Source organism: Myotis davidii, unplaced genomic scaffold (genome assembly GCF_000327345.1).
Source record: "Myotis davidii unplaced genomic scaffold, ASM32734v1 scaffold590, whole genome shotgun sequence".
Lineage (NCBI taxonomy): Eukaryota > Metazoa > Chordata > Mammalia > Chiroptera > Vespertilionidae > Myotis > Myotis davidii.
In genome coordinates this window covers 1341082-1350408 of record NW_006282381.1, presented here as the reverse complement: position 1 = coordinate 1350408, position 9327 = coordinate 1341082, and the positions used below count along the sequence as shown (strand labels likewise).

Below are 9327 nucleotides of genomic sequence, written 5' to 3'. Positions count from 1 at the left end.
CCTCTCTAAAATCAATAAAAATATTTTTTTAAAAAAAATTTTAAACCATTCCTATTTCAATGGGTTGAGCAATAAAATGAGCATTTCTGATATGTGTCAGGTATTAGCCTGCTGTCTGACATATAAGGGCTCATTGAATTTTAACTATGGTTCTTATTTATTTTTACCTGCAGAGGAGAATCTACAAAAAGGGTTGCCATCAATTCCTTCCTTCCCTGTGAGCGTGCTACTTCACACCTATTCACTCTGTTACCCCTCCCCGAGGCACCACAAGGCAAGAGAAAGGCCACATGGAGGAACGCTGAGGCACCAGACACCTGAGTAAAGCCCTACTGGGTCTTCCACCCAAGCCCCAGAGCCAGCTGAAGGCATCGGCAGGAGAGCCTCAACCCAAGCAAGACAAGTAGAAGAATCTTCTTACTGAGCCCCAGCAAACCCACAGCCAACCCACAGGTTCATGAGAAATCATAAATTATTGTAAAGATACAATAATTCATAAATCCATTTATTGTTCTCTTCTACTACGCCATAAGCTTCTCAAGGGCAAAGACCACATCAAAGTTATATCTGTATTGCCAGCTCCTAGCAAACAGAAATCTGAACAAATTCATATATATACCAGTAAACCAGGGGAGTGAGTCTGTGAGTGGCTACGGTAGAGTCTCCTGCATGCCCCACCCTGGGGAGCAAGCCCACAACCCGGGCATGTGCCCTGACCGGGAATCAAACCATGACCTCCTGGTTCATGGGTCGATGCTCAACCACTGAGTCACACCGGCCGGGCTGCTGGTCAACATTTCACATGGATCCTTTGAAATGGGGTAGAAAGGGAAACCAAAAAAACAAATCAAATCTATGACCCTCCAAATTTGAGTAGATGCTAATGAAACCCAGTGCCGGATGTTCTCAGCCGCTTTTGCTCTATTTTTCATCATGTGAAAGGCCACGCCCTCCCCAGTAATTTTTGTTAATTCCCAAGGACCTTATATTCTGACTGCCACTCCTTGCTGCAATTTCCTGAATTCTCTGAGCTCTTGTTCCTGATTTTAGTTATGCCAGATGTTCATCTACTGAGCCTCAAATATCTTTCTTACACCATCAAATATTTTATTGGGTCTTTCAAATGTGAATGTAACAAAACACAGTTGCTGTTGTCTAGGACATATGACCTAGTGGAGGTGACAGAAAAATTAATAGGCAATTCAACACTGTGCTAAGGGCTCAAGTGTTCCTGCAGGAAAATTAGAATGTGCTCTGTAAACACCTCATTCTGGGGGTGAGCTGGGAGGTCAGAGAAGCTTCCCAGGGAAGTAGCAGGAGATACTTACATACTTGCTACTCAAAGTGTGGTTGGTAAAAATAGACAAAGCCACAATTATAGTTAGAGATTTCAGTACCTCTCTGCCAATAATTTTTTAATATATTTTTATTGATTTCAGAGAGGAAGAGAGATAGAAACATCAAAGATGAGAGGGAATCATTGATTGGTTGCCTCCTGCATGCTCCCCACTGGGGACTGAGCCCGCAACCCGGGGATGTGCCCTTAACCGGAATCAAACCCAGGACCCTTGAGTCCACAGTCCGCTCTATAGGCCGACGCTCTATACACTGAGCCAAACCAGCTAGAGCTCTCTGCCAATAATTGATAAAATAAGTGGACAGGAAGTCAGGAAGAGTCCTGTGTTCCAGTAGCGATGCCCAAGAGGCCACAGGACATGAGAGAGGCCAGGTCCAGTGGTTCCTTTATACCAGGGGTGGGGCCCACGAAATCATTCGGTCTGGCCCTGCCTAGGCATTATGGATAAGTTAAGTAAATGCTTACCCAAACATAGCAGGCTAACTTTTAAGTTGATAATTTTGTATGGCCCAAAAGTGATGTTATAAATATTCAAATGGCCCCTGGCAGAAAAAAGGTTCCCCACCCCTGCTCTAGACAAACAAAGATATGGGCAGGGTTGGCAGAGCCCCATGCCCTAAGCATGCCACGGAAGCAGTGGAGGGCCACCGAAGCGTCAGAAACAGGGACTTTTAAAGATCCCCTGGGAGAATGGAAGACCAAGGGCCAAATGTCCCCTCAGCAAATCCCAAAAGTATAACATGCAACATGACTCTTGGGGGGCGGGGGGGTACCATTACCACCAGCCTGTCAAGATGTGGGCTTAAAATAGAAAATATTTGGGTTTTTGTTTGTTTGTTTGTTTTTTAAATATATTTTATTGATTTTTTCACAGAGAGGAAGGGAGAGAGATAGATAGCTAGAAACATCGATGCGAGAGAAACATCGATCAGCTGCCTCCTGCACACTCCCACCGGGGATGTGCCCGCAACCAAGGTACATGCCTTGACCGGAATCAAACCCGAGACCCCCTCAGTCTGCAGGCCGACGCTCCATCCACTGAGCCAAACGGGTTAGGGCAAAAATATTTGTTTTTAAAATAAAGGCCTATTTGTTTCACATCTTTGTGGACTGAGATTCATACTTCCCACATATATACATGCTGTGTTATTACTGTTAAATCCAGAAGAAACTATCTATGTTGGTTTTCTTTGGGGAAAGAGACAGGGTAGGGGGAGGGAAGCTTTTTCTTCTTTTCATTTTTTTAAAAACATATTTTTAACGATTTTTAGAGAGGGAAAAGGGGAGGAGAAGGAGAGAGAGACACATCAATATGAGACAGAAACATCGATCAGCTGCCTCCCCCACACACCCAGACAGGGGGCTGAACTTGCAACCCGGGTATGTGCCCCGACCGGGAATCAAACTGACAACCTTTAGGTGCACAGGGCCCAACCACTGAGCCACACTGGCCAGGGCTCTTCACTTTATCTTATGTCCTTTCCAATTAACATATGTTAGAATGTTCATATTTAAAAAGTATAAATAGTAGAGTATTGAGACACGTCTATATTATAAAAATAATAGTATAAACACAACGCAAAGCATTTAACAGGGTCTTGGGTACATGGCCTTACGTGGCCTGGCATTTTGTAAAGTTTCTATGTAAAGTTAACAATAAAGATGTGAGGGTGAGTAGGGGGCACCAGGGCAGTGAAAACACTCTGGATGATATCACAGGGGCCGATAAACCTGCCCAAGCCTGTGTAGAATGTACACCACCAAGAGTGGACCTAACCAAACTATGGGCTGGGAGTGACAATGATGTGCAGTGGTGGCTCGTCACGTGTAGCAAACACACCGTTCTGGGTGGGGAGTTGATCATGTGGGAGGCTGTGCATGTGCAGGGCAGGGAGCATGTAGTATATGGGAAAACATCTGTACCCTCTGCTCAATGTTGCTGTGAACCTAAAACTGCTCTGAAAGAGTCTTTAAAAATAGAGTTTTAAAAATTCAAATAGAGATGACATACATTTTACTCCAGAATGCATCCATTTTTTTCCAATTTATAAATTTGTAAAAATTACTTTCTGGTAAAAATTACCTCATTCTCTTCCGAAGGCAGAATGGGGACCGCTGAGGACCCAGGTAAACGCTCAGCCCCTGCGCATCCTGCAGGGAGCATTCCTCCATGTTTACCACCAGATGGCAGCATCGGACCACAGATGCGCAGCCAGCCCAGCCCACCTGCAACACTGGCATATGCTTAATTAGTGAGGCCTGTTACCGTCTCTACAGGTGTGGCTACTTAACACACACGCGGGCGCGCACACACACACACACACACACACACACTGTGGCTACTTACACACACACACACGCTGAGAAAAGTTCCCGAACCACCAAATCTCAAAATCTCCAAAATCCTGCATCTGTTCCTTACTTCCTTTTTTATTTTTTAAAATATATTTTTATTGATTTCAGAGAGGAAGGGAGGGGGAGAGATAGAAACATCAATGATGAGAGAGAATCATTGATTGGCTGCCTCCTGCACGCCCCACACCACAGACCGAGCCCGCAACCTGGGCATGTGCCCTGACTGGGAATCAAACCGCAACCTCCTGGTTCATAGGTCAAGGCTCAACCACTGAGCCATTGCTGCCGGTCCTTACTTCCTTTTGAAACACAGAAGTCACTGAAGAAGTCACACAGTAAATAACAAATTCAGTGTCCGGATATATTAGCCCTTAATGTCACCATCGGTGAGGGCTGTACTCTGCATAGCCAGGAACGTCAGGAAACCACAAACAGATGAACCACTGACGCTGACTGAGCACTTCCCTGAGCCAGGCGCTGAGAAGTAACTGATCCCTATTTCACTTCAGGTGACTGGTCTCAGTGGGGCGGCGGCACTTCCCCGTTGTAACAAGACCCCTTCTCTCTACTACCACATTATTGTACTTTTCATCTACTTTGTTGTAGCTTTTCCTACAATACTGGGGGGACAAGAATATCCAGTTCCCTGAAAAGAATGTAGTGTTGGCAGATTCCCCGAGAACGATTCTCGCTTCAACGGTATTTGGACGGAACAGACCATGGGATGCCCCTTCTTCCAGCCTCCAACCACCTCCAACCTCTTTCCCAGTCGCCACCTTCAGAACCATCTCGTCATCCTCGGCCTCCGAGACCAGCCAACACCATTTTTTGAGCTTAACTCCATATTGCCAAGCAGCCACAAGCTCCCAGATCCATCAGAAGTATTCCTCTGTGGGGGAGGCTACGGTCAACCGCCTGCTCACCCTGCATCTGCGGCCGCCTCCACCTACCTCTCTCGGGGCTTCTATTTCCCCCGCTGTGGTTGGTTCTGAAGGGCGTGGCTACTTCTTTCTCCAGCTGGCAGAGGAGAAGCTCCAGGGTGCCAAGCAGCTCTTGAAGATGCAAAACCAGGGTGGCGACCGCACCCTCTTCCAGGACATGCGGAAGCCGCCCCACGATGAGTGGGTGACACTCGGGACAACAGGGAAGCCGGTGTGGACCTGGAGAAGAACCTGACCCAGGCCCTTCCGGACCTGTGGGCCCTGGGTTCTGCCCGCACAGACCCTCGTCTCTGTGATTTCCGTGAGAATCACGTCCTGGGTGAGCAGGCGAAACTCATCAAGAAGATGGGCGGCAGCTGGCTCTGTGAAAGGCTCACCCTCAAGTAGGAGCCTGTGGAGCCCAGAGGCCTTTGAGGGGCCCTCTGCGTCCCCCTGGTGTCTGGCTTCTGCCTGAGCCTCTCCCGGCAACCACTAAGCATCCTTTTAACCTCCCGGGAGCCCTCTCCCATGCTGCGGACCAAATGGAAACAATAAAGCTTTTTACAGCAAAAAAGAAAAAGATTAGTGTCATTTGGGTTTTTTTCCTTTTACAAATAGGATCCAGTTGAAGTAAAAAAAATTTGCCAAATGCTAAATAGAAGTTTTCCTACTATACACAAGCTGTAATTAAGTGGAATGAAGTGAGGAATTCTGATTCTCACAGGTATTGCATAAAATGCAGCTTGCAGTCATCACAATAGCACCTAAGTTGGCTCATCACCATGTCCTGGAATATCCAAACCTACAGGAAAGTTTTATAAGAGATATTTAATCCAAACATTTGAGAACATGCCCAGAATCAAGATCTCAACAGAATGAAACCAGAAGCCTTTTTCTGTCTTCTAAGCAGCCAAACGCAGTAAGAGGGATGGTCTGGAATCCGGGAGATTTGGATTCTGCTTCTGCCTAAACCAGGAACTCAGCCTTGGTTAGAAGCAAGTCGCCTTCCTTATCAAACCCGGCATTTCTCCCCCTGGAAAGCGAGGAAGCGGAGCTGGGTGGTCTCTGGGTCCTCGCGCAGTGGGAGATCGTCGTTTCATTCTGAATCGATGGCATCTAAAGGCAGCTTTTGATCTAGCAACTCCAAGGTGTGTCCGCACAGCCTTGTGCAGCAGCCTGCCACCTGGTCCCCAGGGCAGTGCAATCGTCTTTCTAGCCTCCAACAAGCAGCAGCTGGAGAGGGAAACAGCCGGAGCCCATCTGGGTGTTTTCAAGGAGGCTGCACCACAGGGCTATTATGGTCAATGCCCACACTGATGTTAATCCTTATCTGAGGATATGTTTCCATTGATTTTGAGAGAGAGTGGAAGGGAGGGGGAGAGATAGAAACATGGATGTGAGAGACACATTGATTGGTTGCCTCCCGCACGCACCCCAACCAGGGCCAGGGATCGAGTCTGCAACCGAGGTACATGCCTTTGACTGGGACCTTCAGTCTGACGGCCGATGCTCTATCCATTGAGCAAAACTGGCTCAGGCATCGTGCCCTTCCTCTTGGGGAAATGCTCTGTCTCCCGTTTGGGGACAGTCTGTGTTCACTGAACCAATGGCCTGACCTCTGTGGTCCTGATATCTTCTTTTTTGATAATTCAAAACTATCAGCAATAATCCTCACTTACGTATGTGAAGGCATTTACTCCAACCCACAGAAGCAACGAGAGCTACACCTGGGCCTGGAAGTGGGGCCAGACACAAAGGCTTAGCTCAGGGGTTCTCAACCTCGGCTGCACATTAGAATCACCTGGGAATCTTTTTAAAATCCTGATTTCTGGGCCTCCTCCTCCGGAAATTCTGTTTCTTTGTTACTCATGTTGTGGCCCCACCCCATAACAAAGAAACAGAATTTCCGGAGGAGGAGGCCCAGAAGTCAGGATTTTAAAAAGATTCCCAGGGGATTCTAATGTGCAGCCAAAGTTGAGAACCACTGTTCTAGACTTGCTTTTGCTGCTCATTCTTCTAGACGCCAGCGAAGTCTTCTCCTCCAGGTGGTTTTCTGGACATCGCAGGCTGGGTGTCTCCATTCTGCACTCCTCCGTCGGTGGCACGTGTATCTACGTTTGTCACTGCACCTCGTGGACCCGAAATCACTGTTCCCACCTTCAAAATGCTTACCGTGTTCTCTTGTACTTGCCCTTTTCTGCCATGTCCCCCTAAGGAGGCTAACGCTACTCTAGGTGCTTACTGGCTGTGGAGGGTGAAGGCACAGGGGAAACGGGAGGTACCAAGGCAGCAGAGACCCAACAGGCATGTGCGGTGCAGCATGGGCATCATCCGCAACATGGGAGGTCAGCGTCTGCCTCTGTCGGCGGGCAGATCCTGCAAGGCTGCCTCAGGGCTACATGGAGGGGATCGGCTCTATCCTGAGGGCACTAGGGAGCCTGGGGGGAAGGGGCTTAAGCGAGGAGATGTGAGGGCCCTATGTTTTAGAAGGATCCTGCTGGTTCTCTATGGGGAATGGCCCGGAGAGGCAAGACTGGCGTCAAATGGTCCAGTGAGGGGCTATTGGTCTGACCCAGGAAAGGGCCGGTGGTGCGGCCATGTGGATGGAGAGGGGCAGGTGGTTTCTACTTCCTGTGGTGCTGAGAGATCGCTGGGGCTGAATCCTGGCACTGCCTCTCCCTGGCTATGGACTCTGGGCATCGACTTCAGCGTCACTGTCAGAACTAATGAGGAACTAAATGTCTTGGTAGCAGTATTCCAGATATGTTCTGGAGGTGAACTGGGGTGTATGGGAGGTGAGGGAGAGCTGATCAAGATGACTCTTGGGCCCTAGCTGGTTTGGATCAGTGGATAGAGTGTCGGCCTGTGGACTGAAGAGTCCCAGGTTCAATTCCAGTCAAGGGCATGTACCTTGGTTGCAGGCACATACCCAGTGGGGGGTGTGCAGGAGGCAGCTGATTGATGTTTCTCTCTCATCGATGTTTCTAACTCTCTATCCCTCTCCCTTCCTCTCTGTAAAAAAAATGTCAATAAAATATATTAAAAAAATAAAAGATGACTCGGATTTCTGGTTTAAGGAAATGGGTAGATAAGTCAGAAATGACTCAACAATGGGCATGTCAGGCCTTGAGAGAGGTGGGAGGAGGACATGCTGGGGATCTGTGCACGGAATATGTTCAGGCCCTCACAGCTCAGCCTGGCCGCTCTGGATCCCGGTCCTCACCCCCGTGGGAAGGGCAGGGTGGATCCAGCATAGGCAACCGGAACGGGTGGGACTAACTGGAAAAAACAACAGTCCGACCATTTGAAAGGTGGGGTCCGATCAGAGGTGCTCTGTGTGACCCTGGATAAGTCACCTTAACGGCTGGGCCTGAGCTCACACACGTGTGAGTGGGGGAGACAACTGTGCCCAGGCCTGGCCTCCCAGACACTGAGAGCTGGGAAGTACAGGTGACGATGTTGAAACACCTCCTGTTCCTTCGAGGTCCCACTCACCTGCTACCAGCTCCCTATCCCCTCTCCTGGTTCCCAGCCAGATGCCAGCCCTCCCTGCTCTGGGCTCCCAGAACCTCCACTCTGAGCACTGATGGGGCTGTGTCTGGCCCCTGCCCACCCCACGGCCCCTGGAACGGGCTGGCACACGCAGGCACCCCCTGCAAGCAGCCAGCACAAACCCGGGGCTAGTCCCCAACGTGTGGCTCTGCTGTCACGGATTGCAGTCCTCCCGGTGGGAAGTCCGAGCGAGCGGCAGAAGAAAGGCATCCAGACACACCCAGGGGCTGCACACGGGGAGCCACAGATGGACGCCACTCACAAAGTATTTTTTAATCATTTATTAAAACCCTTATGTTGGAAGCAGGTGGGTATACTTTTCCTGAGTCGTTTCACACACACAGAAAAGTGTTTGGAGACACTTCCAGAGCCAGCCGGCCGGGCGAGAGGGTCCTTCTTTAGCGTGGAATGGCTGTTGTTGGAATTAGTCAACGTCTAGAATCTCAGACTCGTTCACTTTTTCCTTTAAATGTAATTCATCCCCTTGCACACAACACTGTACTTCTTTGACCAACGCAGGCCTGCCGTTAACAACCACGAGTGACTTGTGCTTATTACTAAATCTGGCTCTGTTTTTAGACATAATCGGCTAATCTCACTTAATCCTCCCGGGTGCCCACAGGAGACCTTGCACAACAGCGATGAGGAAATATTCGTGAAAGTGGGGTGGCTCGGCTGGCTGGCCTGTCTCAGTGGTTGAGCATGGACCTATGAACCAGGAGGTCACGGTTCGATTCCTGATCAGGGCACATGTTGTTGGAATTATTCAACTGGCACATGCCCAGGTTGCTGGCTCCATCCCAGTGTGGAACGTGCAGGAGGCAGCCAATCAATTCTCTCATCATGAATGTTTCTATCTCTCTCTCCCTCTCCCTTCCTCTCTGAAATCAATAAAAATGTATATATTTTAAAAATAGAAAGAAAGTGAGTTGATTTGCACTTAGGAGAGCATCGGGCTGAAGAATGGGGGTCGGCCACCTTGTCACTGGCTTTATGATGCCAGGCAATCGACTTCACCTACATCAGCCACGTTCCCATCTTTCCAAATGGCATAATAGCTGCCGCCGCTCCCGAGCTGCCTCTCGCGATTAAAGGAGTTCCGCGCGCCCAGCGCTGCACCTCGCGACCCGCAGTGTCGTCACG

At 49.1% G+C, this 9327-nt stretch overlaps 1 pseudogene; it reads left to right on the top strand.

Moving 5' to 3' along the window:
* The first annotated feature begins 3462 nt into the window (after positions 1–3462).
* On the top strand, positions 3463–5040 carry LOC102754282 (annotated as a pseudogene).
* Positions 5041–9327: the final 4287 nt, after the last annotated feature.